At 45.2% G+C, this 24,732-nt stretch overlaps 1 protein-coding gene across 1 annotated transcript in view; it reads left to right on the top strand.

Annotated features, from left to right (window-relative positions):
- The first annotated feature begins 461 nt into the window (after positions 1-461).
- LOC147747723 (protein FAM163A-like) overlaps positions 462-24,732 on the top strand; it is a 317,877-nt gene continuing 293,606 nt past the window's right edge. The window contains exon 1 of the mRNA XM_086955311.1: positions 462-664. The gene's annotated coding sequence lies outside the window, so the exon portion shown is untranslated. The remainder of the gene's footprint in view (positions 665-24,732) is intronic.

Here is a 24,732-nt window from a genome sequence, read left to right on the forward strand (position 1 = left end):
CTGTGCCCAATGTGTGTACATTAACGGATTCATGACTGACAGGTGCATGCACAGTGGGGGTGGGGGGGTCCCTGGGTTGCGTGGTTTACGGTCAGGGCACTGTTTTGTGTACAGTGACGGGTGCATGCAGAGTGCAGCGGCTTCCCCTGGGGTGACTTGGTTTCCCGTCAGTGCACAGAGTGCACAGTGACTGATGCCTGCACGGCGCGTGGCTCGCTCCCCTGGGTGCTTCCGTCCCCGGTGCTGATGCGAGGCCGCGCGCTGAAGGCGGCTCGCGCGGGGGTGATTGGTGGGCTCCCCAGGCTGCAGTCTGCATGCCCAAGTTCTCTCCTGTAGATGCTGAGCGTCTCCAGCAGCGGGAGGAGGGGAGGGCGAGGAGGAGGGGACGGTAGCAGCGCACGGCTCGTTCATCCTCCTAGAGAGGGTTCCTGATCCAGGAAGAGCTCAGAGCAGCCTCCCCGCCCCGCAGAAGTCCCCTTGGAAAAGGAGCTCGCCAGTGCTTGACCCTCCGGCCCAGCTCGGACCTGTATCCGCAACCACCCGGCCCCCAGCGGAGATCCATCTTCAGGCTCCTCGGCTGCGCTCGGATTTCAGCCTTGGGGTCTCCGGCCCGCGTCGGACCTCCATCCATCCCCATGCCGACATCCAAGCCCTAGGCTCCCGGGTAAGCGCGCTGCTAGCCCCCGCCGGCCATGTCCTGGCAGACTGCGCTCTACCCTTGTGGTGGGAGGGCCATTATTGGAAGGGCATGGCGCGCATCCTGCGGACCGGAGAGGCACGGACTCGGGGAAATGCTCTCATCGAGCCATCGTGCTGTTTACTTTAAGATCGGGTCCAGGGGTGTAGCTATCAATCTGTGCGGCAGGTGCAGTGGCACCGGGGCCTAGATCCCGGAGGAGCCGATTGAATCCGGATAATTGCTATATTTTGTATCCCAACAGCAGTCAAAATTTTCATTTTCCCGGGTTGTTCCGGGGCCCAGGGCATCCTTTCTCCGTTACTGATTGTGCAGCTGATTGTCTCCTGACCTCTCTTCGTGGACATGTGGATGTTTCCATGAAGGGTGTCTCACGGTGTCTCGTAGACACTCCCATTTGTCCTTTTGGCCATCGTCTTGGTTAGAAGGTGTCTAATGATTTGGACAATTGTATAAAGCGTTCTCTTATGTCTCTAGCTTATATTTCCGTGAATGAGGTCTCATATATCAGCTAGGCGTCTCAAAGGCTTTTGGCTGTTTCCTGTTGGTGTCATCGAAGGGTGTCTCGTAAACTGCCCCACTGTCTCTGCACCTCTCTTCACGCATATGTCCACGCCTTCCTGAAGGGTACCTCACTGTTAAGTACACTGTCTCTGAAATTCTCTCCATGGTTGAATTGCTGGTGCTGTGCAGGGTGTCTCATGGGTAACCCAGCGTCTGTGACGCTCTCTTGGGAATTCTGTTGGTGTGTCCTTGTTGCTGAAGCTGCTCACTGACTCTACTGGTGTTTGGTGTCTATGACACACCCGTTTTGATCCTATTGGTAATTTGAGTGTCCTTGGCCATGCTGGTAGGTGCAGTAGTTATTAATGGTGAAGCAGGTGCAGTGGCACCGGTCACCAAAGCCAGAGGGGCCCATGGAGCCCTAATTCTTGCTGTATTTTACCTACACAAACATCAGTCGGAGGACCATTTAATTTCTTTCTAAGGAGCCCATGGCAGCCTCGCTAAGTCACTGCCTGTTGGTGTTGACTTGCGTATGAAGTTTCTGCGCTGGTCTTGTTGATGTTTTGGGTGTATGTTGTAACCTCCCTTGTACTGATTGTGATTTTAGTGTTTCCAAAGTTCCCTCCTTGCCCTGTTGGTGTTTCATTGTCTTTGAAGCTCCCTCCTTCCCTGTATTGGTTTCCCTATAGGATATCTTGAGGTTACCACAGTTACTCTGAAGCTCCCTTCTTGGAGTTGTTTCAATGTTTCTCATGATCCCTCTATTCTATATTAGTGTGTGCTAAGATCCTTGGTTTTGTTGATATTTTGGAAGATCCTTCCTCGGCCACGTTTTAGTTTCACCCAAGGGTATATTTGTTCAGCATCTCTGAAGTTACCTCTTTGGGAATGAATCTGTTTCATTGACTTTGGCTCTACCTGCTTGGCCCTTTTCTTGCACAGAACATTAGTTTGCATGTGAAGCTACCTCCCTGGACATGTTTGAGCTTTGGTGTCTGCACCTTTGTCGGTTTTTTTTTTGTCCTTCTGAAGGTTCTTCCATTGCCCTCTTTGGCGTCCAAGTGTGGCTGAAGCTCCCTCTTTGGCCCTTTTGGTGATTCTTGTGCCTTGTGGTGTTTTAGTGTGTCTGAGGTTCCTTCATTAACACCTTCATATTTCAGTGCTTCTGATTCACTGCCTGGTTCTTATAGTGTTTTTGGGATCTATGAGACTCTCTTCAGCCCTTTTGGTGATGTCAGCGTCTCTACACATTCCTCCTTATCCCTGTTGGTATCTCACTGAAGGCTATCTTGCATGTTAGCTCAGTGTCTCTGGATTTCGGTGTCTCCACCTTGGTTATTTTAGTTTTTTTGTCTGTCTCTCTGAAAGTTATGTTATGTGTATTTGTATAGCGCACAACTCACCCAGGAGGGTTTTCTGGTGCTGAAGGAAGAGCCGTTTGGTCGAGCCAGGGTCAGGGCAAAGTGACAAGCCAGATATTCAGTTTCTTGTGGAATTCAAGAACTGAGGAAGAGGCTGTGATGTGCAGATTGTTCCATGCTTTAGGTGCGAGGTAGGAGAAGGCACAACTGCGGGATCTGGTTCTGGGTATGTGGAACGTGAATGCGAGTGGGAGTCCAGCTTAGCAGAGGTGTCTGGTAGATTTGTAAAAGTTTATGCGGTTGATGAGGTATATGAGGGCAATGTTGTGTAAGGCTTTTGTGATGTGTGCATGAGGAGATTGAAGTCTGCTCATTTGTGAATCGGAGCCAGTGGGGCTCTTTGAGGTGCAGGTGATGTCATTGTGGGTTGGGAGGTTGAGGGTGAGCCTATCTGCAGAGTTTTGTATGGTCTGGAGTCTTCTGATCAGTTGAGCATTGATTCCAGCATAGACTGTGTTGCCGTAGTCCTGCTTGCTGGTGATGAGGTATTGGGTGATGGGTCTGCAAATGTTGGTGGGGAGCCATTTAAAAATCTTCTTGAGCATCGGGTGTGTGGAAGCCGGAGACAGAGACTGCATTCACTTGACCTGTCATGGTAACTTGGTTGCCAATTACTATTCTGAGGTTCTTTGCATGGGTTGCTGGGAGGCGAGTGTGTCCAAGTTTGGAAGGCCGCCATGTGGAGTTCCAAGGCAAGGTGTCTTTGCATAAGATTACTACTTTATTGCGCTCTTTGTCTTTCAGTTACTTTTCATTATTACCAGGAGGCTGTCTAAAGGGTTGGCTTCATGTCTCTGAAGCTCCCTCCTTGGTTCTTTCGGACTTTCTGTGTCTCTGAAATGCCCTCTTGTGTTACAGTGCCCCAGGAACCCCTTCCGTGGCCTTGTTCATATTTGAGTGCCTCTGACGTTTACGCTTTTTTTCTAGTGGTGTTTAGTGGTGTTATGAGGCTACTCTTTGCCCTATTTGTGATTTCAGTGTCTAAATACTTCCCTCCTTCTCTTTGTTGGTCTTTCAGTTTGTTAAATGTACCTGCCTTTGTCTTGTTTGTGTATGTATCTCTGCTGATCCATCTTTGGTCCTGTTGGTCCCGTTTAACCCTTCCCTTTTGGTTGTTTTTAGATGTTTTCCTTCTTCAGAAGGACCCTTTATGGCCTTCCCAGTTCTTCGGTTAGGTCCAGGTGAAATTTTCATTACATCAGTACAACAGCGTAATCTCATGAACTTTTTAGAATTCTGCATTATACTTTGTATGCTACATTTCTGAAATGACTCCAGTTCACATACTTAGGGTGCCATTTGGTGAAAATCCTGATGCTGGAGCATAGGAGCAATGCAGACGAACAGAATGGCATTGCGGTTCGTGTTATGTGCAATTCACTGCTAATTTTTAGATCAAAATCCAAACTGCTGTGGTTGCATTTCATGATAAAATATAGCAAAAAATGCTGGATTTTGCCTTTTTGTGTAATTTTCATAAAAATGTGTGCAATTATGCAACAGTAAATTGGGAAAAATTCGCTCACTCCTATTTTCAGTGTCTCTGAAGCCACCTCTGTCTTTTTGAAAGAAGTCGTGCTGGTTAGTCTGTCGCTCGGAGCCACTCTTCTTGGGCCCTATTCAGGTTTCAGTGACTTGAAAGCTGCATGCATGACCTTGTTGGTGTTATGTGGTTTCGAAGCTCTCTCCTTGACCCCGTCGATGTCTCCCTGTAAGATATTTCACCGGTGAGCTCGCTACCACGAGTCTTCAGCAGACTGCCTCCCCTCCATGCTGTCTCGAGCACCAGCTATCTACCAAGCGCCTTCTGCGTCATGCCCCCCCCCCCTTGCCATATCTCTAATGTGCTCTCCGCCACGCCCCCTCCTTCAGTCGCACCCTGCCCTTTCACATCATGCTCCCTCACCCATAACCCGTCGGTACCACCCTCCGTCCTACGACCCTACCACTTAACATGCTCCCGCTCTCCACTCCCTACCACACTTCTGCCTGTTATGCTTCCTCTTTTCTGTCAGGCGACACCCCCAATTAATAACCTCTTGCCCGCCCTCCCTCCATGAAATAATTTTTTCCCGCCTCATTCTCCTTCACCCCCCCCCCCCCTCTCCAGCTTCCTGCCCAGCTCCGGCTCCCCCCTCCCCAATACCCCACCAGGATCATGATAACCCCCCGCCAGCCCCCACCCGCTTTACTTCATCCATTCCCGATCCTGCCTCATCGTGTTTCTTCTATACCAAGGACAATGTTCCACCCTCCTTCACGTCCTCCCTGTGTTCATCCCCCCTCAGTCTCCTCGCTGGGTCTCCACTCAGACCTCTCTCTGCCATAGTTCCTTCCTTCATTTCCATGCTGTCACCATTTCTCTCCCTATCAGCCCTTCTAACTCACACGCCCCCCTCGCGGCCCTTGGCTGCCAATCACTGTCACGCTCTCCGTCCCTCACCTCACACCTTGTCCCATCCATCTCTAGCTCCCAATTTCCTTCCCTTCTCCCTGTCACTCCCTTCAGACAAGGAAGGAGTCCATACTGCCTTCCCAACCCATCACGGTGTTCCGTCACACCCTAGTCCCTCCCTGTCACGGTGTCCCCATCCATCACCACATGAAGTAGTATCGCTGACTTCACCCTCCCCAAAGTCTAACCCTTCCCCCTCCCCAACCACTAACCCTTCCCCTCCCATGCTATCGCCCGCCATACTCTCGCGACCATACTCCCTCGCGCGCTCCGATCGCTCTCCCTCGCGCGCTCCGATCGCTCTCCCTCGCGTCCCCTGACCTGTGTCAATGGTACAGCAGGTGCAGTCGCACCAGGGTCTGGGGCTCTGTGGGGCTGTCAGTCCCACAGCTATGGGTGTGTTTCTTTCCACTCAGCACGTGAATATGGGGCTTGCACTATGGCCCATGGCACTCTTCCAAAGGTGGCATAGCCGGCGTGTCACTTACCGTAGTTCAAAGAAGGAAATGGACGCTACGTCCGTTGTTTTAACTGTGGAACACAGAAATTATCCGGCATCGGCGGGGCCTTTAGACCTCTGTGTCCCGGTGCCACTGCACCGGTGGAAACTCCGGCCCTGCTGCGCAACTGCCCAGGGCTCTTTAGAGTCTCCCGTCTGTCCCCACCCCCTCTCTTGCCTTCGCCCTCTAGCGCCCCCTCGGTTGTTCGGCTGTCTGTCGGTGGACGTGGAACGGCGGCTCTGCCTCGGTAATGGAGGGCCTCGTGCTCGGAGGGCTCCTCGAGGCCTTCCGAGCAGAACCCTTAATTGACATGTCTCCGAGTAATTTATGTCTTGCTTTGGAAAAGGTCACGAGGGGTTTGAGTATAAATGAGAAATCAGGTTCGGTGTGTGCGCATTGGCTGGGGGTGGGGGGATACACGTGAATCATTCACGCATGGATGTCTGAGAGGCCGGCTGACCCTTCGTGGAAGGGCACCGCGCCCCCACCGGCGAGCCCCGCCCAGCAGCATCCAATGCAGGGCGAGTCGCACCCGTAGCGCGCTCTGCAAAGGACGCGTAGTGGATTTCACCACTGTGTGGTTCCATTCTATAGACCATGCTCCCCGTGCTTCTATGTGCATTCATGATGTATCTGCTGCTGCCTCTGTCATAGTATGCGATATCAGTGTTATCACATAATGTGCTCTATCGCGTCATTCTTGATAGCGCACGTGGTGTCATCTGGTGGTCATCCACGTGATGGCAGTGGGTTGTGAATCTTATCACACACTGTCAGCTGTGAAGCAATTATTCCTATCACGTGGTGTATGTAATATCATTGTTTTATATTATGCGGTGCCATTTTTGGGTTAACACATTGTTATGTTGTGCTTTCTTACCTGCTTTTCCCCTTCCCTCGTTCTAGCCCCTTTGCTTAGATTAGGAATGTTTCCATCATTCTTAGAATAGGAATGTTTACATGATTCCAGGTCAGTTACGACCTGAAGCTGTTGATGGATGAGGCGAATAAACTGGACTCCAAACCTATGCTTTGTTTCCTCTTTGAATCATTCTTTGGAAACACTACATTATTACTGGCGACGATCCTACCTCACATCGCCTCAACACCCAGCTGTCCTCTACTTGAAGTACCTCCCCAGCGGCTGTTTTCCATTCGATGAAAGCGAAGTCTTTCCAGCGGCTGAGTCGATGATTTGAAACGAAGAAAGGAAACTCCTTAGTCTGGTGAGGAGTACGGAGGGAGGTTAAAAAAATAATAAGGGGACGTAAAAGAAAGTATACGAACAACGCGTATGTTTGTTTACTGAGCCGTTAAAGGCGCTCGCGCTGCTCGTTTCTATTTGCGCGAGGGATTTCAGCGCGTAGACAAAGAAGACGTCATGCGGTCCACTGACGTAGCACGCAGCGTGTGAAGGAAGTCACCGTGCGTTCCAAGCCTCATTACACGCTGTGTGTAACGCGCGTACAAAGGAAAAGAATTCCTATGGTTAAACTTTATGTGCTCATAGTAAAAAGAACGTAAGGTGAAGAAACGTTCGTTTTAAAAAAAAAAAAACACGGATATTGTGAAAAGAACCCTGATTGTCTTTAGGAACAATGTAAAGGAATGCTTCTGAAAGAAAATAGAATCTGTCTTTAAAAAAAAAGGAGTATGATCTCACAAAGCCTATTCTACTAAAAAAAAAAAAAGACAGAAGAAGCGGAAGAAGCTCATTGTTTAACAAAAATAAATCTTTATTAATAACATTAAAAAAAAAAAAGTAGATCAAGGGCACAATAAAGGATAAAGAGAAGAAAGACTATTTATAAAAAAAGAAAAAAAGGAAATAAGTTAAATATGCAGAATGTCACACAACCAGCATTTTTTTTGATAAGTCCAGGTGAACCTAGTGTGAAATGGCAGAAATGGAAGAAGATTTTTGCGAATTATGCGAGAGTATGTGGTACAAACCTAAGTGCAGAAAGGAAGCTCTCCTTACTATTACACTGTCTAGGCGGTGAAGGACAGGATGTATTAGAACACTTGCCTGAGCTCACAGCAGCAGAACAGAGAAACCTAAACGAGTATGAAATAGCAATAGAGCAATTACATCGTCACTATCTTCCAAGATTGAGCACAATAATGGAGAGGTACCATTTTGGTTTGAGGGGTCAGAAGAGAGATGAGTCTGTAGAAGACTACGTGTCCGCTCTAAGAAAATTGGCATCTTCATGTAAGTTTGGACAGACATTAGAAGAAAGGATAAGAGATCAGTTCGTCTTAAAATGTGCACATGACAGCATTCGTAAAGAGTTATGGCTGAAGGATGAACCACCTCTAGAGGAAGTACTTGTCATTGCAAAACAAGTCGAACACATGACAAAATGCGTAGATAAACTGAAAGGAGAAAAAGAGAAAACAGTAGAACCTGAGAAGAAAACGGAATCCAAAGTAGAAGAAGTAGTTTGTCAGGTTCAGAAAGAAGGAAAAGAAGAAAGTGGGAGAAATGACAACATGGCAAACAGATATAATTCTAATTTTAATATGTCTAACAAATTTTCTTGTTTCAGGTGTGCCAACCCCGGACATTTAGCTAACTCACCAAATTGTCCTGCTTTAAAGGTTATTTGTAATGAATGTGGGAGAAGAGGTCATTTTTCAAAATGTTGCAGGACAAAAGGTAATAAAAGGGATAATACGTACAAGAAATGGGCACAACCACAAGTGAAAACGGTTACGTTTCAAGTTAGTGATGGAGTATTAGAACATCCCACACATTTAGTTAAGGTAGATGATGCCATGATAGAATTTAAATTTGATTCCTGTTCGCAGATCACTATGATTGATGAGGAGCTTTTGCACAAAACCTTTGGGAAAAATGTTAAATTGTTCAAAAGTGACATCTTACCGCTAGGGTATGGCAGTAAACCAATTAAGATTTTAGGTTACTTTACTGCTACTATGGAATTAGGATGTAGAATCATTCCTGGAAAAATCTATGTTACCAATTTCGGGGATGCACTAATTAGTTGGCGTGACCAACGTGATCTTGGAGTCACACTTGATCCTAATGCCACACCGCAGGTGAGAATTCAGGAGGTGGAGAATCTTGCTGACATGTTTTCTGGAAAATTTCCATCTGTTTTTGAAGACAAGTTGGGATGTTTAACTGGCTATAAGCATTGTATCAGGCTTAAGAAAGGTGCTATCCCTGTGGTAGCGAAAGTTAGAAGGATTCCACTAGCAGAACAGATAAAGGTACAAGAAGAGTTAGAAAAGTTAGTTTCAAATAACATTATAGAGCCTGTAGAAGCCACGGAATGGTTGTCTCCCATTGTGGTTGCGAAGAAGCCCACTGGTGAGATTCGTTTGTGCATAGACCTAAGAGCGTTAAACAAAGAGGTGGTGGTAGACAGATTTCCGTTACCCAACATAGATGAAATGGTAGGCACATTAGAGGGTGCGAAATACTTCACTACCCTAGATCTAGCATCTGCCTACCACCAGGTAGAACTAGACACTTCTTGTCAAGACTTAACCGCTTTTGTAACACCGATGGGGACTTTTAAGTTCAAAAGGATGCCTTTTGGGTTGATATCAGCTGCCTCGGTTTTCCAGCGGATTATGACACACTTACTTAAAGGTCTGCGTGGGGTAAAATGTTACCAGGATGACCTTCTAGTGTATGGGTCGGATGTGCAGGAACACAACGAGCGGGTGTGTGAAGTGTTGAGAAGACTTGCTGATTCTGGTTTGACTCTTAAGAAAGAGAAGTGTAAGTTTGGCTTAGAAGAAGTAAATTACCTAGGGCACTGTATCAAGAGTGAAGGTGTGTTTCCGAAAACGGATTTGGTTACTTCCATCAGTAATGTTGCAGAACCTATCAATAGAGATGAGTTATTGTCCTTTTTAGGGATGGTAGAATTTTATGGTAAGTTTATAGTGCATTTTGCGGACAAGACGAAGAACATGAGGAGACTCACTGGGAAAAGTGTCGTTTTTATTTGGTCTGATGAGTGTAAGAAGGAGTTTGAAGGAATAAAAGAGGAATTAAAGAAAGCTCCATCCTTGCAGGCATTTGTTCCTGGTTTACCCACTGTCATTTTTACTGATGCTAGTGAAAAGGGATTAGGGGCGGTGTTGGTACAAAATAAACAAGGACATGAGTCTTTAATTGCATGTGCATCCAGGTGCCTTCGTGGTCCTGAGTTAAACTACTCTGTAATCGAAAAAGAGTCATTAGCCATATATTGGGCACTTAAAAAGTTCAAGAATTTAGTTTGGGGGACCAAATTTATTGTTAAATCTGACCATAAGCCTTTGAAAGAAGTATTTTGTAAAAAAGGACTAGATTCCATTTCTTCTCGGATAAGAAGATGGATCATATCGTTACAAGAATTCGACTTTGAAGTCCAGTATTTACCCGGTGTGTCTAACAAGGCTGCTGATTGTTTTTCTAGATTGGTTAAAAGCGATGATAAGGGGTACGAAGATGAGTATGTTGATGTAGATGAATACTTGAACGTTTGTGAGGTCACAGAGGGTGTTGTAAGTAAAGAAGAGTGGAAAGAGGAATTGTTGAAAGATGAAGAGCTGGTTAAAGTAATGTCTTTATTAAAAGATAACAAGCGCTTGGACAAACCATGGTCTCTAGTTTCTCATGAACTTTCAATTTCAGATGACCTGCTAACTCGTGGGTTGAGACTCATACCTCCTTTCACTTTAAGAAAAAAATTACTCTCTCATGCACACTCTGGTCATTTGGGAATAGTAAAAACAAAGGAGATGGTTCGTACTCAGTTTTGGTGGCCAGGAATGGACTTGGAAATAGAACGTTTGGTGAGGGAGTGTGTGGAATGCTGCGCAAGTGATGAGATCCTAAAAGTCAGGCAAATGCCTATGGTATGTAGAGAGTTACCTGATCATCCCTGGGATGAATTGGCAATCGACATTTTAGGGCCCCTTACGGGTGTTTCTGACACTCCATATCTGATAGTTTTAGTTGATTTGTATTCACGATGGATTGAGGTTCGTGCTGTTTCTGAAATTACTTCTAGTTCTGTCATAAAGTTTTTATCGGACATATTCTTGAGAGAGAGTTTCCCTAATAGTTTACTGTCAGATAACGGTCCTCAGTTCTGTTCTAGTGTCTTTGAGGACTATCTTAAAAAATGTGGAATAGTACACAAGAGAACATCTCTATATCACCCTGAAACAAATGGTGCAGTTGAGAGGGTCAATCGCACGTTGAAAGAGTGCATCCAGCTCGCAAGAGCTAGTGGCTTGAATTGGAAGGATACATTAAGAGAAAGAATAGATGCTTATCGTTACTCCCCTCACTCGACCACTGGAAAATCTCCCTTTGAGCTATTTAGAGGGAGGGTTCCAAACACGATGTGGTGTCCAGGTTGGATGAACATGAAGAAGGGATTCGTGGATAATCATGTGGGAGCCTGGAGGGAGAGAGAAGTTGAGAAACAAATTTGTAGGAAGGCATATTTTGATAAAGTCAAACGTGTTAAATTTCATGATGTAAAGGTAGGTGACCTTATAAAAATAAAGGCACCGGTAGGGAGAAGGCTGTGGTCCAAGTATACCAATGTTAGGCCGGTCATTAAAGTTTTTGGTAATGCTGTAAAGACACAGGATGGGAGGATTTGGAACAAGAGTCGAGTTGTAGTCGTCAGGTCTAAGAACCTTTCTTTGTCTGACTCTGATATCTCTTCTAATCTCTTTGGCATAAGCAATGCTTCTCGCACTTGTCACAACTCTCCATCCAGTTCTCGCATGAGGAGCCAAAGGTTACGTAGTGCTCCAATGTACATGAAAGATTACGTGTAAGGTATGGTCATTGATTTTCGTTTGCTCATCTGTTTCTTTTATCTCCTTGCCTCTTTATTTTCTGTTCATTATGCTTTTTGTAAAGATGGGAGATGTGTTATGTTGTGCTTTCTTACCTGCTTTTCCCCTTCCCTCGTTCTAGCCCCTTTGCTTAGATTAGGAATGTTTCCATCATTCTTAGAATAGGAATGTTTACATGATTCCAGGTCAGTTACGACCTGAAGCTGTTGATGGATGAGGCGAATAAACTGGACTCCAAACCTATGCTTTGTTTCCTCTTTGAATCATTCTTTGGAAACACTACACACATCACAAGCGGTTCTCTTTGAGATGGGTCTTGATATCAGGTGGTGTGATTTGTGAAGCAATTGTCCATATTATATATTTGTGATGTCACTTTTGAAATTATGTGTAGGGTCGTAGCTTCCATTGGTGCAACAGGTGCAGTGGCACCGGGGCCCAGAAGTCTTAGGGACATCAAACCCTGATTATTTATGTATTTTGCAATATAAACAGCAGACAGCGGGACAATTTCCTACCTTGCACAAGGGCCAATGACACACCGGCTGCGCCACTTATTATGCGTTGTAATATCTGGCGCCCGTCTTATTTTCAGATGGTCTTATGAGCGACCTCATTTTTGACTGCAAGTAATGTTATTTTTTATGTCAGTCTTGAAATCACATAGTGACGTCAATCCTCGTGGTGTTGCTTGCAATATCGTCCTTTATATAACATGCGGTTTCATTTTTGAAACCAGTCTTGATAGTGCTTAGAGCGCCACTTGTGATGCCTTCGTGGTATCGCAGTCGCTGTTATTTGTGATCACAATATTTGTAGTATATTTAGTGTTGTCTGTAATGCCTTCATTCACAGCCCGTGTGACGTCACCTGTGACGCCATTCGCGGTATTGTGATTTGTAAAATACGTCTATTTATTACGGGGTGAATTTGTTTCTGGCGCAGCTTCATGCAACTTGGCTGTTATCTCAAATAACTTTGAGAAACCATAAACATGCAAACTGCACAAACAACAAGCATTGGCAAAGCCAATAGGCCTGGCCTTGGCAGCCGGCTTGTTATCAAATTTTGATTTTGTTTGGCCATGGTTTTTGCACAACATTATTGTGCTGCTGGAACCTCATCAATCTAAAAAATATATATTGGCTAAAGGCAAAAATGTTTTGGTAGCAACTGCTGGCAGGAAATGATGGTGGAGGGGCGGGGAGAAGGGTGGAGGGGGGACAAAATAGAAATACCACTTACCTCTTCCGCTGTTCGCGTTTCTCCTCCACTTCTCCGGCGAGTCCCGGAACCAGAAAGCACCCAGGCTCCCCATTGTCAATCACAACGCTGCAATGCAGTTTGCAGTCAGATATACAAAGAACACTACAAAATGATTTACAACAGCACTGGCAAGAGACAGGAACTGATAAAGCTGGAATGTGCCCTGTGTTCACATTTGGTATAAAGTGTTGTGCTACCACATCAGGTTCTACAAATAAAGGCAACAGTGAAGTAATCATAAAGTGAAAACAAACAAAAACACTGGCACAGATGGGAACTACCTTGTGTGTGGAAGTGCTCCTTGTGAAAGGGCTAAATGCAGTCACGGAAAGTGAACTTAGTCAGTGGCTGAAGTAGGTTCATTGCCCCGTGCCGTAATCTGTAGTGGGTGGAACAAGAACAAAATGTGAATGATACAACAACAGACCAATGGATGAAGAGAGGTGGCTGAAAGCCCTGTTAAGTCAGTATATTATAGATATATATTTTAGAAAAATCAAAAGGTCTAGGCTAACACAAGACCTAACAAACAAGAAATGTCAGAAAATTCAGCTCTTTTTGTTAAGAGAGAGTGCCATATGCAGTTCCCAGAAAAAGTGCCTGCATCACAATCCACTCGAAGCGTTATTTTATTTTTAAATTATGTTGAATGGTGTTCAGCTGCCTTTTTCTATAAATGAGAGGAGAGAGGAGTTGGCCTAACAGCTAGGGCAGCCGGCCTTGAATCTGGGGACCCGGGTTCGAGTCTCAACAATGACGCTGAACATACTGTGATTCTGGGCAAATCGCTTAATCTCCCTGTGCCTAACAAAAATAAATGTGTAATCATGTAACGCAACCGGTGCTATGTATAGCGCTCTGATACCCGATGCGTGTCAAGTTTGCGCTATATAAAACTCTATCAAAATAAAAATGCCTATGCTTTAATTCTGCATCACACTTAGAAAGAGTAAATTGCACTTTAGGATTGTTTTTGAGCAGGAGGGTATACTTTCCTGCACAAAAACAATATTGCCTGTAATGCAGGCACCATTGAACATGCACACACACTGCACCAGTGCAAGGAGGGAACCGAAGGGCGGAATATCTTAGTAGATATGGTGCCTTTCTGCCCTCTCCGTTTTACATAATGCAGCACAGCAAGTTCTCCCGCTGCATTGTGTTGAATGAAATGTTAGTAATTCTGCCCATAGATGCTACCAGGGCCATACTGGGGCGACCAAACGCCGCCCTGGCAAAAAATGCTCAAACCAACCAGCTCCCTTCATCTCTTCGTGCAATCTCTCGCCATCAATCCATTCCCTCTCTCCTCTCTATTTTCCCTCTGTGATCGTTTCCTCTCTACCTTCTCCCGCCCTTTCTGTCTCTCTAGAAGGCCTTCTGTCCCTGCTGCAACTAACTTCGGAGACCTGGGGAAAGTGGACAGATGTTCCAAGATCTGCCCTGGGTTTTCAACATCGGCCACCAAGGGCTCCGGTCCACCTCTGGTGGAATAAAAGGACTGTCCGGCCCTGGGTTTGCTTACATTGAAGTGTGTATTAAAAAAAGGGGGGACTGAGAGCTGGGTTATGAGGTCCTGCACAAGGGCTCCCAAATGAGGCTAGAATTTAAAGAAGGTGTGCAGTTCCTGTGTGAGTGTGGGGGAATAAATAAGGAAGGGAGTTAGAGGATTATTAGCTAGGCTCGCCCTCCAAGAAATAGGTCAAACAAAGAAGGTTTCTGTTTCCAGATACCTAAGAGCCTTGCTAGAAAAACAGCCAGCACACACTGGGGTTGACTGTGAGAATTATGTTTAATGTATATAAAAAGGAAAAATTGTTCCTTTTTTAGGTGTCCCCTCACTCACCGGGGTTGCCCCACGGTGACATGCTTCATCATTGGGGCCATCCCAGTCCTCTACGGGCTGGGGCGTGCTACGACTTGCGAAGTTACGTAGGAGCACTTTTATGGACTATGTGTGGTGCATGTGTATTTGTGGGGAGTGGACTATGTGATGTGGGTTAAAAATACCTGCCCAGTAGGTTTTCAATAAACTTTATTCTGACCTCTAGGTGGTAATATTAAAAACAGGGTGGGGAGATAGGCTGCCCTAAACTTAATGTGTCCAGATGTACCTATCAACTCCTAAGTCGACATGTTTCGTGCATACCCCAAGCACTTCTTCGGGACTACACAGGGACCAGCCCTGTGTTCGCCACTCCTTAGCTCTTTCAATGAGATATTATAGAAAAAGACTTTCAACTGCAGCAAACTCTACTAAGTGCATGCAATAATACCTACGTATTTTGTTCCAAAAAACACGTCTTTCCTGAAAGATAAAAAACAACTTGAAAGGTCACGGGGTGAATAACCCCATATATTATCACACACAGTTTTTAGGCAGAAAATGTGATGGTTTTCTGTGATCTGAAAGCGGACTTGTTGGCCGTGGTTGTTTTCATGCACAAAAAGGTGATTCATTTCGTGCATTTTTGAACGTGATTAAAAAACACACCTCGCTCAGTGACACACCCAAGCATTCATCTGTCATACACACTCATACATACTTTTCAAGAGACCTAACTGGGCCCCATGGAGTTGGAGGGGTATCGGTATCCTAGCAACTCTAGTGGGAGAAAAACAAAGTTGGTAAATCACCCAACAATGCGCGCTGGTTGGCGATGTTACAATGACCCAATGGCGGTCCTTGGTGCCCTGTTCTTACTTACTTGTGCTCCGGTTACCTCCTGCATTCAGGCACCTACTTGTCTCCCTCCGGTCCGGATGTTATCGGACTAAGGGTTTCAGTGTTGTTTTTAAGGAGATACCGTTCGCGGTTTGTTTGCGCTGGCGTGGGAACACCCTTACGTGAACTAGAGCGTGTTGTTCCATGCTATCTCACGCATTCGTAGCGGCCATCTTAGGGGTACCGATTTCGTTCTCTGTTAGGAGAAGGTACTTAATTGGGACTATACGGGCTTAATCACACCTCTAAAATAATTTGGGGTGTTGTATGGGGAATTTAGCGTATTATCAGGGTACATGCTGGCCTGATCATTTTAAAGTGCATAAACTCGAAAAATTATTTGACGCACCAGGTTCACCAGTTATGCCCTCTGGGTTAACTATAATCTCTCACATTCATGAAATAATTTGCTAGGAATGGCAGAAAAAGCCATGATACCCCATCATGATTCATGCAACAGTTCGGGTAGATGGTAGTATTTACATATGTGAAACTCTATGAGTTTTTTACACTACGGATCAGTTCTCGTGTGGCATACGTTTATCATTTAGGTAAACTGTCCCCAGGGAATATCGTCATTTAGTCCCACAATGTGCGAGCGGAGTCTGAACACCCAACGTTGCTCTTTTTCCAGTAGTTTCTTTTCCATGTCAGCATGGGGTTGCTGAATTTCCAGCACTACCCAACGCATATCATTGGGTGTGTGTGCCTTTTCCAGGAAGTGTGTTGTAATTTTTGTATTTGAGTGTTTGCACCTGAAGTTACTGCGATGTTCAACCATTCTTGTGTTTACCTTTCTGGTTGTCATTTCTATGTAGTGCAAATTGCACACACATGTGATCATGTATACGACCCCTGATGTATTACAGTTTGAGAAGTTTTTCAAATCCCATACGAGGCCTGTGTTACATGTCACCTGTTTGGTGGTTTCAGTAAGGTGGCATACACTACAATTGGAACACGGGTGGTGTCCAACTGGCAAAGGATGTAAACGTCGGATAGGGCCTTCCATATTCCTCGGACGTGTATGTACCACTAAATCCTTCAGATTTTTCCCTTTCCGATGACTGAACATCGGTTGGGTGATGTTCAGACCTCCACTGTTCAGTGTTCTCCAATGTTTTTTTACGATTTTTGTTACCTGCTGCGAAGCTACCGTGTAGGTAGTGATACAGATTGGTTTTCTTTCAGAGGTATCTGATGGTGGTTCCTTAGGTTTTGACTCCAGTAGTGCATCCCTGTTATTATTGGATGCTCTTTTCTTTGCTTTTTGGACAATCCTTTTGGGATACTGTCTTTGGTGTAGTTTGTCGCACAGTTCTTTGGCCTGCACTTCGTAGTCACATTTCTCAGAACAATTCCTCCTTAATCTTAGAAACTGTCCAAATGGCAGATTTTCACGAAGTTGACGCGGGTGGAAGCTCTCAAAACTTAGTAGGCAATTCCTAAACCAACATCAAGGAATTGCCTACTAAGTTTTGAGAGCTTCCACCCGCGTCAACTTCGTGAAACAGGAACACGGCCGTCGGATCCGGACGCTTTACAAGCCGCTTCTCCGCTTGACAGAGCTGGGAGCGCTAGATACATCGACAGATACCACGGCATTTGAACTTATCCTATACCATTGGAGTATTATCCTACTCGCCGTGGGCAAAATAAATAGAAAACCATATAATTCTGAAATCGTCAAGCGGATACTCTCTGATATACATCGAATAATAACTGTTCTCATATTGGATACTCGACCGGAGTATCTATGGTCAAGGGCCCAGCTGGGTTGGAAGTATCACCAGCTGAGCGACCTTCGGACTGGATTACAGCCATTTAGCCCTGAGGAATCGCGAGTGCGATGAAACACGTGTCGGCTGGCTGTTCATCACATTAAAGACTCCAAGATCTACTTATTGAGAGTTCTTTTGTTTTGATAATTCTGTCATTTTGATATATGCTTGGTTTATTGTGTTACTTAACACTATATACACTGTCTTGAGTGCAACGGCAACCTATTCTGTTCACTCTCTAATGAATTGCATTTATTTTTTTGTTTACATTTGTTTATTAATTTAAATTTGTGTGGTTAGTTAGAGACATTGTATTTTTTTGCTGATATGTGCCCATGTACAATCAGAAGCATTTGCATTTTAGTTTAAGATAAGGTTATGTAGCAGTACATATCAAATCCTCAATCAATGTCTGATTTCTGCGGTGCTGAAGCGTTAACTGTTCAGTAGTTTATCCAATACGAATGATGTGCTTATGATGTCGTTAATTCCCATTTCTGTGTGCACCGTGTGCGGTGCAAGCATCAATGGGGTGGGTAGGGGGGAAGTCAAGGGTTGGGAAAGAGTAAAGGCGGGATCAAGGTGTGAACAATATTAATTTTTGCCCAACTTGTTTCTCTATAGCTCCCTAGCGCTTATATTTTGTTTTACTAATCGCACCAGGCTTATGTCCCTCCTTTTCTATCAAATGTTTTGTACTCCGGATATTTATGTGTGATGTTAAGGCATTCTATTTTGCATCATTAATTGCATTTATATTACTTTATAAACAAGGACTGGATGATGGTCCTCGTTAAGCTCAGTACTGCTGCATTGGATAAGCTTTCGAACTTTAATTAACCACTTTCAGAATTCAGTGTGGCAAAAGTAGATGAAAAATTGCTTCACATTATCTACAAGTGGGAATGAAAATGATCCCAGATGATGAATGTCCCTGGAAAAGGGACAAAGTAGGAAATCCTGTTCACTCACTTCACTTTCTAGAGATAGATTTACTTCACACACACACACACACACACCCATGCGCGCGCACGCGCGCGCGCGCGCGCACACACACACACACACACGATTGTGAGAGGAGTGGTGCCACTCCAAAGTAAGAGATGGGCGATGCTGTGTCCCATGATTATAGAGCAAATATCACTCTTCTTATGCACCTGATCCCATCAAAAACACCTCTTTGAAGTAGGCCATAATGTGTCAGAAAGACCGATTAGCTGCAAATGGATACACCATGTACAACACCATCAGCCAGCAGGGGCCTTTAAACAGAGTAAATTGCATTGTAGGACTTAAAGTTCCACTTTCTATAATTGTAAGTACATACTGTTGCTAAAAAGACTGGCTGAAGGTGTCTGAGTGGCTATGCTACATAAATATTTCCTAAATTTAAGGCAAACAGCAATGAAGGTAAACTGTAGTAGTGCATTATTTAAAATGCATGCAAACTACAGAAAACCTGTGATCTTAATGATTTGTAGACAACAACTGAGTAGGCTAGAGTTGCGACCTGCTTTGAAGAAAAGAAGAGAAGATTAGAATGATGTCAACGTTTTTAAAACCCGTCTTGTCATATTATGTCTAGCCACACCTAGAAAGTAGGACTTCTTGAAAAGTCAAATCTAGCTTCTTACTAAATTTGAAAAGTGAAGAGGACTCTCTAACACGTATTAAAAGGTCGGCTCGACTGCTAGATCTGGTTTTCTCTATGTGTGAGATGTGTGCAAGTAGGAGTCTGGACGAGCAGAGGTGTCTGGAAGGTTTGGGAAAGCAGATGCGATTGTTGGGCCAGTGTTTTGTAGTGTCTTGAAAGTGTAGCTGAGGAGCCTGAATTGTGCTTGTTTGTGAATGGGAAGCCAGTGGAGCTCTTTAAGGTGTGGTGTGATGTAAGTGTGGTGTGGGAGGTTGATGGCGATTCTGGCCACTGATCTCTGAATGGTCTACAGCAGTGATACTCACAGTATGTTCCGGGGGCTGCAAGCAGCCATCCTGACCTTTACATGCATCCCCCTGGGCAGCAGCAGCACTGGGCTGTCGTTTACTCAGCTCAGCAGTAACATGAAAAAAAAGTTAAATATACAGCAAACACATATTTAAAGGTTAATTGCAGTTGGGGAAAGGAAGTAACTAGGCCCTTTAGGAACACCTTCATTTTGGAGAAGTGTGGCTCACGGTGTAGAGCAGGCAGACCCGGAAGCTGAGGTCAGACCCGGGACCAGGGTTCAATTCCCGACGCGGCAGGGTCTTCAGCTCAAATGTCCACGGACTCGATAATTCTCGCTTCGATGCCTGCTCTAATCATGGGTTCTCACTCTGCAACTCTGGGCATTAAGCTTGCTTAACCCCTTCCAGGCTGATGACGAGCTGGGCTCGTCATGGTGTAGCCTCCTCGCAAGCTGATGACGAGCCCAGCTCGTCATGTAACACTGGTATTTGCGTTTTTTCAGCACAGGAGGGGAAAACCATTAGCAGCCATGAGGTTAATCTCCACAACGGCCCCCTGCGGCGGGATGCCTGGCTTTCACCTTGGGGATGCCCTGTAGGGGCTATCTCACAGGGAAAAGCCAGGACGGGTTCCCAAGGCAAGCGCCGGGAAACCTCCGGGTAGCTGTGCGCTCAATAAATGCAATAATAATAATAATAATAATAATAATAATAAAGACAGCTACTAGATATACATGCTTGACTTCCCCTACACCCACTTTACACCCCCTGCTGGCATCAGTGTGGCCCTCAGTCACACCCTAGACCAAACTTTGCGGCCCCTTGGAAAATGTTTGCGAGTATACCCATGGTCCACTGCCTTCTGTTTTTTGGTTGATCCTGGCATAGAGGGAGTTCCCATAGTCCAGCTTATTGAGTCCAGAGGGTGCAGGATTGGGAACCATTTAAAAATCTGCTTCAGTACTTTCAGAGTTGGGAAGCCTGAGGCAGTGCCTGCATTGGCTTGGGTGGTCATATTGAGTTTGTTTTCAAGGATGATCCTGAGGTTCTTGGTGAACGTGGGAGTAGGTCCTAGTTCTGTTGGCCACCAGATGTGGTCCTAGGGTGATTTGCTCTTCCAGAAAATTACGAATTTTTGTCGTGTTGGAGTAGAGCGTAGAAAGTTGGTCTTCAGCCAGTGGGCAATTTCAGTCATGCAAGAATTGACCTTGATCCAGGTAATGGGTGTCTTGTCCATGAGGGAGAGAATGAGTTGCGTGTCATAAGCGTAGGAGAGGAAGTTGAGGTAGTGAGAGTGGATGATGCTGACTAGAGGGATCATATATGTGTTCAGGGAGGATCCTTGCAGAACACCGCAGATGAGGTCGTGAACATGCAAGGTTTAATGTGAAAGGCTGACAGACTGGGTCCTTCCAGTCAGAAAGGAGCAGATCCATCGGAATGTGTGTCCTTGTATTCCGATGTAGCGTGGGTGTTGGCTGAGGATGGGGTGGCAAGCTATGTCAAATCCTGCAGATAGGTTCAGGAGGATGAGGGCCGCCATATTACCTCCATCCAGAATTATGCGGATGTCATCTGTGGTGGCGATAAGGGCAGATTCCGTGTTGTGATTGGGTCTCGAACCAGACTGAGTGGAGCCGAGTTGGTGGTTGTTGAGGTATTCGGTGAGTTGTCTATTGTTGATTTTCTCTCAGCTGTGTGGCTGGTTTCATCGCTTTCGGATCTTGGAAAGCTTTTAGAATTATGTTTTACCTTCTGGCAGAAGCAAGACTCTGGACAATTTGATTGATCCCATTCTGACATTTTGGCTACGACCAGTGAGTAACCCGATACAGATCAGATCCAGAGATACCTGCCTTATGTTCGAGCCTCGCCAGAAGTGGCTAAAATTCTTTATTCATTCATTCAATCATTTCCTGCAAGAAGACTACTCTACAAGCAGAGAATGGAGTGACTCCAAAAGGTACCAAGCTTATGGCACCAACACACCTTGAGACGACTGTCCTGCTGATTCACAGGACCTCTAAGAGTGCCTTACAGCCCCACACTGTCCAATCACTGTTCTCTCTCGTTAAATATGTGATTCATGTCCCAGGGCAGCAATAACGCATTTGAAGCAGCTGGTATGTGGCCTAAATATTGATCACCCCGCGGGCAGTGTCTGAGGTCCCAATGGCACACTTCCGTTCTCTCAATTCTTCTCACATTTCGCAGTCGCTTGGATGGATGCTTTGTACACCTGGGTCTGTTTCAAGACCTTGCGGTGGGTCAATATTCACACAGCTCTTTGTTTAAGCTTTCACGTTAATTAACATTAATACGGCAGTTGCGCAGAAGCAGGGGAGCTGTTACCTGGCAGCTATGCAGTGGTGTGCAAACCGCAGAAAGGTTAGCCAAGAGGCATCCGAATAGATTCGATTTAGGCGGGACACTCCCGATTTATAAGAAGAAAAAAGCCTTTATTTCAGCTGCCTTCCGCCTGAAATCGATTCTGCTTCAATTGAGGTCAATGGGGAAAACACATTTTTCTCAAAATTTGATTCTGTTCTGTTCTCATAGGTTGGCATGTATGTGACCGGAATCTATCGCATCTGAAAGAGCATCACGTGACCGAACCCGGAAGCTCTTTTCTGCAGAGAGGGCCTTGTGAGATTAGAATTCCCTTGATAACACATACCCCAACTCCCCTGCCTATGGCTCGTGTTATGAAAACATTCCTTTATAGAGTGCTTTAATTAAAGAGCAGTTCCATGAGCAGGCTCTTCCACTGATGAGATATTTTCTGAATACAAGCACTATACCAATGAAAGCTCCTGCTGGGAGAAACATTCCGTTCTACGAGCCCTCGAGAACCGACGCCTCGGTGCGAGATGCAATATTGAGCCCAATAAAATCCAATAACTCGCTCTTCAGAATGTGTAAGGTGCGTAAATAGCATCTACTCTGAGTTTTGCCCACAGATGGAGCACAACTTGAGGATTTTTGGTAAAGTAAGTAGCATGTAACCAAAAGTAGGTAATGCGGAAACTCGATAAGCTGAGTTACACAAGTCCAACGCCTATTTACTGATGCACATCCACATTTTGAGGCAGGCGATGTCACACAGCTATCAACTGTGTCTGTGACACAAGACATATTTATTTACTTAAGATATTTAGATATATTTTACTGCCTACATTTTGAAAATTTAAATAAGTTAGATTTAACTAGTTAGACATTTCTCATCACCAGAATGTGGAACAACTAACACTCCTCTGTGGCAAACTTCTTGTGATAAGTTATGGCAATACTTTCTAAATAAACAAATGAACATCTATCAGGCTATTTCTGCCCTCCATAAAACGCTGCCACCTTCAGTGTTTTATGCGAGCTTCCTGGCCAGATATTTTGGCTGCAATTATTGTCAGCAGCTGAGGTCTCAGACATGTTTACATAGGTTAAACCAGGAGCTCCTAGTGATCCAAGTCCCGATCTTAGTTCTTTCGGTCACCAATAAGGTTAACACATCCATAACATCTGGACGGGCTCCTTCAGTGATAAAAGGAGCCATGATTATGACACTACAGAAAGCCCAATCCGGATCCTTTCAGCCCAGCTTACCATGATGGCGGAGAAACCTATTGCCAGTTGATTGTTCAAGTATATGAAGAGGATGTAGTTCTACTTAGCTCTTGATTAGGATTTGACCATTACGTCAGACTGCCCCCCTTCCTCTCCGAACCCACGGAAATCAACTGCGGAGTGCTCCAGGGATCATCGCACAGCCCAACCCTTTTCAACATCTACATGGCTCCCCTCGCGGTCATCGTTAGACAGCATGGCCTCAGCATAGTAGTCTACGCTGACGACACCCAGCTCATCCTCTCCTTCACAAAAGACCCCACCACCACCAGACTCAACATCCAAGAAGGAATGCAGGACGTTGCATCCTGGATGAGCAGCAGCTGCCTGAAGCTCAGCTCAGAGAAGACAGAAGTTCTCGCAACCACCCCATCAGCATGGAACAACACATAGTGGCCCACTGCCCTCTGCAGCCCCCGACCCCCACGGACCACGCCAGAAACCTCAGCATCGTACTCGACTCCTCCCTCTCCATGAACCGACTGGTCAATGCTGTCGCTTCCAGCTACTTCAGCACTCTCCGTATCCTCCGTAAGACGTTCAATTAGATCCTCCCCTAGTCAGGGAAGATAGTCACCCACGCACTCATAACCAGCAGACTAGACTACGGAAACGCCCTCTACGCCGGTATTAACACGTCTCTACTCCGCAAGCTTCAAACAATACAGAATACAGCTGCCAGACTCGTTCTCGGTATCCCTCGACATGAGCACATCAGCCAACACCTATGGAACTTCCACTGGCTCCCCATCGAGAAGAGGGTAACTTTCAAGATACTCACCCATGCCTACAAATGCCTCCACAATACCAGACCCCAATACCTCAACGATAGAATCAACTTCCACATACCCAAAAGAGACCTCCGAACCACCGACTTCGTCCTCGCCGAGACCCCACGCATCCGCAGAGCCAAAGCAGGGGGAGGAGCCTGCTCTTACATCACGGCCAAGACCTGGAAAAAAATCCCGATGGACATCAGACGCGCCCCCTCTTTGAACACCTTCAGGAATGCTCTCAAGTCCTGGCCTTTTTGACTGTACGTAACTGCACCCCCTCCTCCCCCCCTTCACCAAGATACCATCACGGGTGAGTAGCTCGCTTACAATTTACCTGATTGATTGATTGATACATGGAATTAAGTCTTTCCAGTTGGGAATTCTGGATGAGAAGTACATGAGACCAGGCGGTAATACTATTGGACGATCTCTCTGCTTACTTTGGCACAGTTGATCCTAATGTCTTGATCCGGCAGCTTGCAGCAGCATGGATTTTGGGCTGCACACTACCTAGGGTCCACCCAGAAGGATGGTTAGGATAGTGACTGCCTCAGTTTCACTTTCAGTAGTTTCAGTTTCATGAGTAGTTCTTCATGAATTGTTGCTGTTCCAGAGCCTTTAAACCTACAACTTAATTAGTGTTTTCCGGAGGTCTAGGTCCTATAATTATTGTCCGCCAGTCCCCACCCATTTATGGGCTCCTTCCTCACCCGTTTGTAAAATAAAATACTTGTGTCACCAGATGTAAGTGTTTTATTCTGCTTCGCTATAAAATCATATCTACTTCTCTATGACTTGTCAATGTACACTCGGGTGGATGTATGACGTTACATCGCATACATTTACATCGCACACCATTACAACGCAATTTTTACAACGCAGATTCCTTTACAACGAATGCCTTTACAACGCATGACATTACATAGCAGATGCTATTACAACGCATGCCATTACAACGTAAGTATAGGTAAGTATATTATTTTATTAAAAAAATTAATTAATAAATATTTAATTAATTTAATAAATTAAATTATTTTTAAATTAATTTATTTGTAAATATATATATATTTATTTTAAAAAATAGTTTAGGTGTTCATAAATAATATTCTAACTCCAGGGGAGTGTAATAGTAGGGTAAGTGCTGGATAGTGTAGGGAAAAAAAATTACTTAAATTTTATTTTTTAAAGAACTATT

This window comes from Lissotriton vulgaris, chromosome 1_1 (genome assembly GCF_964263255.1).
Source record: "Lissotriton vulgaris chromosome 1_1, aLisVul1.2, whole genome shotgun sequence".
In the NCBI taxonomy this organism is placed as follows: Eukaryota; Metazoa; Chordata; class Amphibia; order Caudata; family Salamandridae; genus Lissotriton; species Lissotriton vulgaris.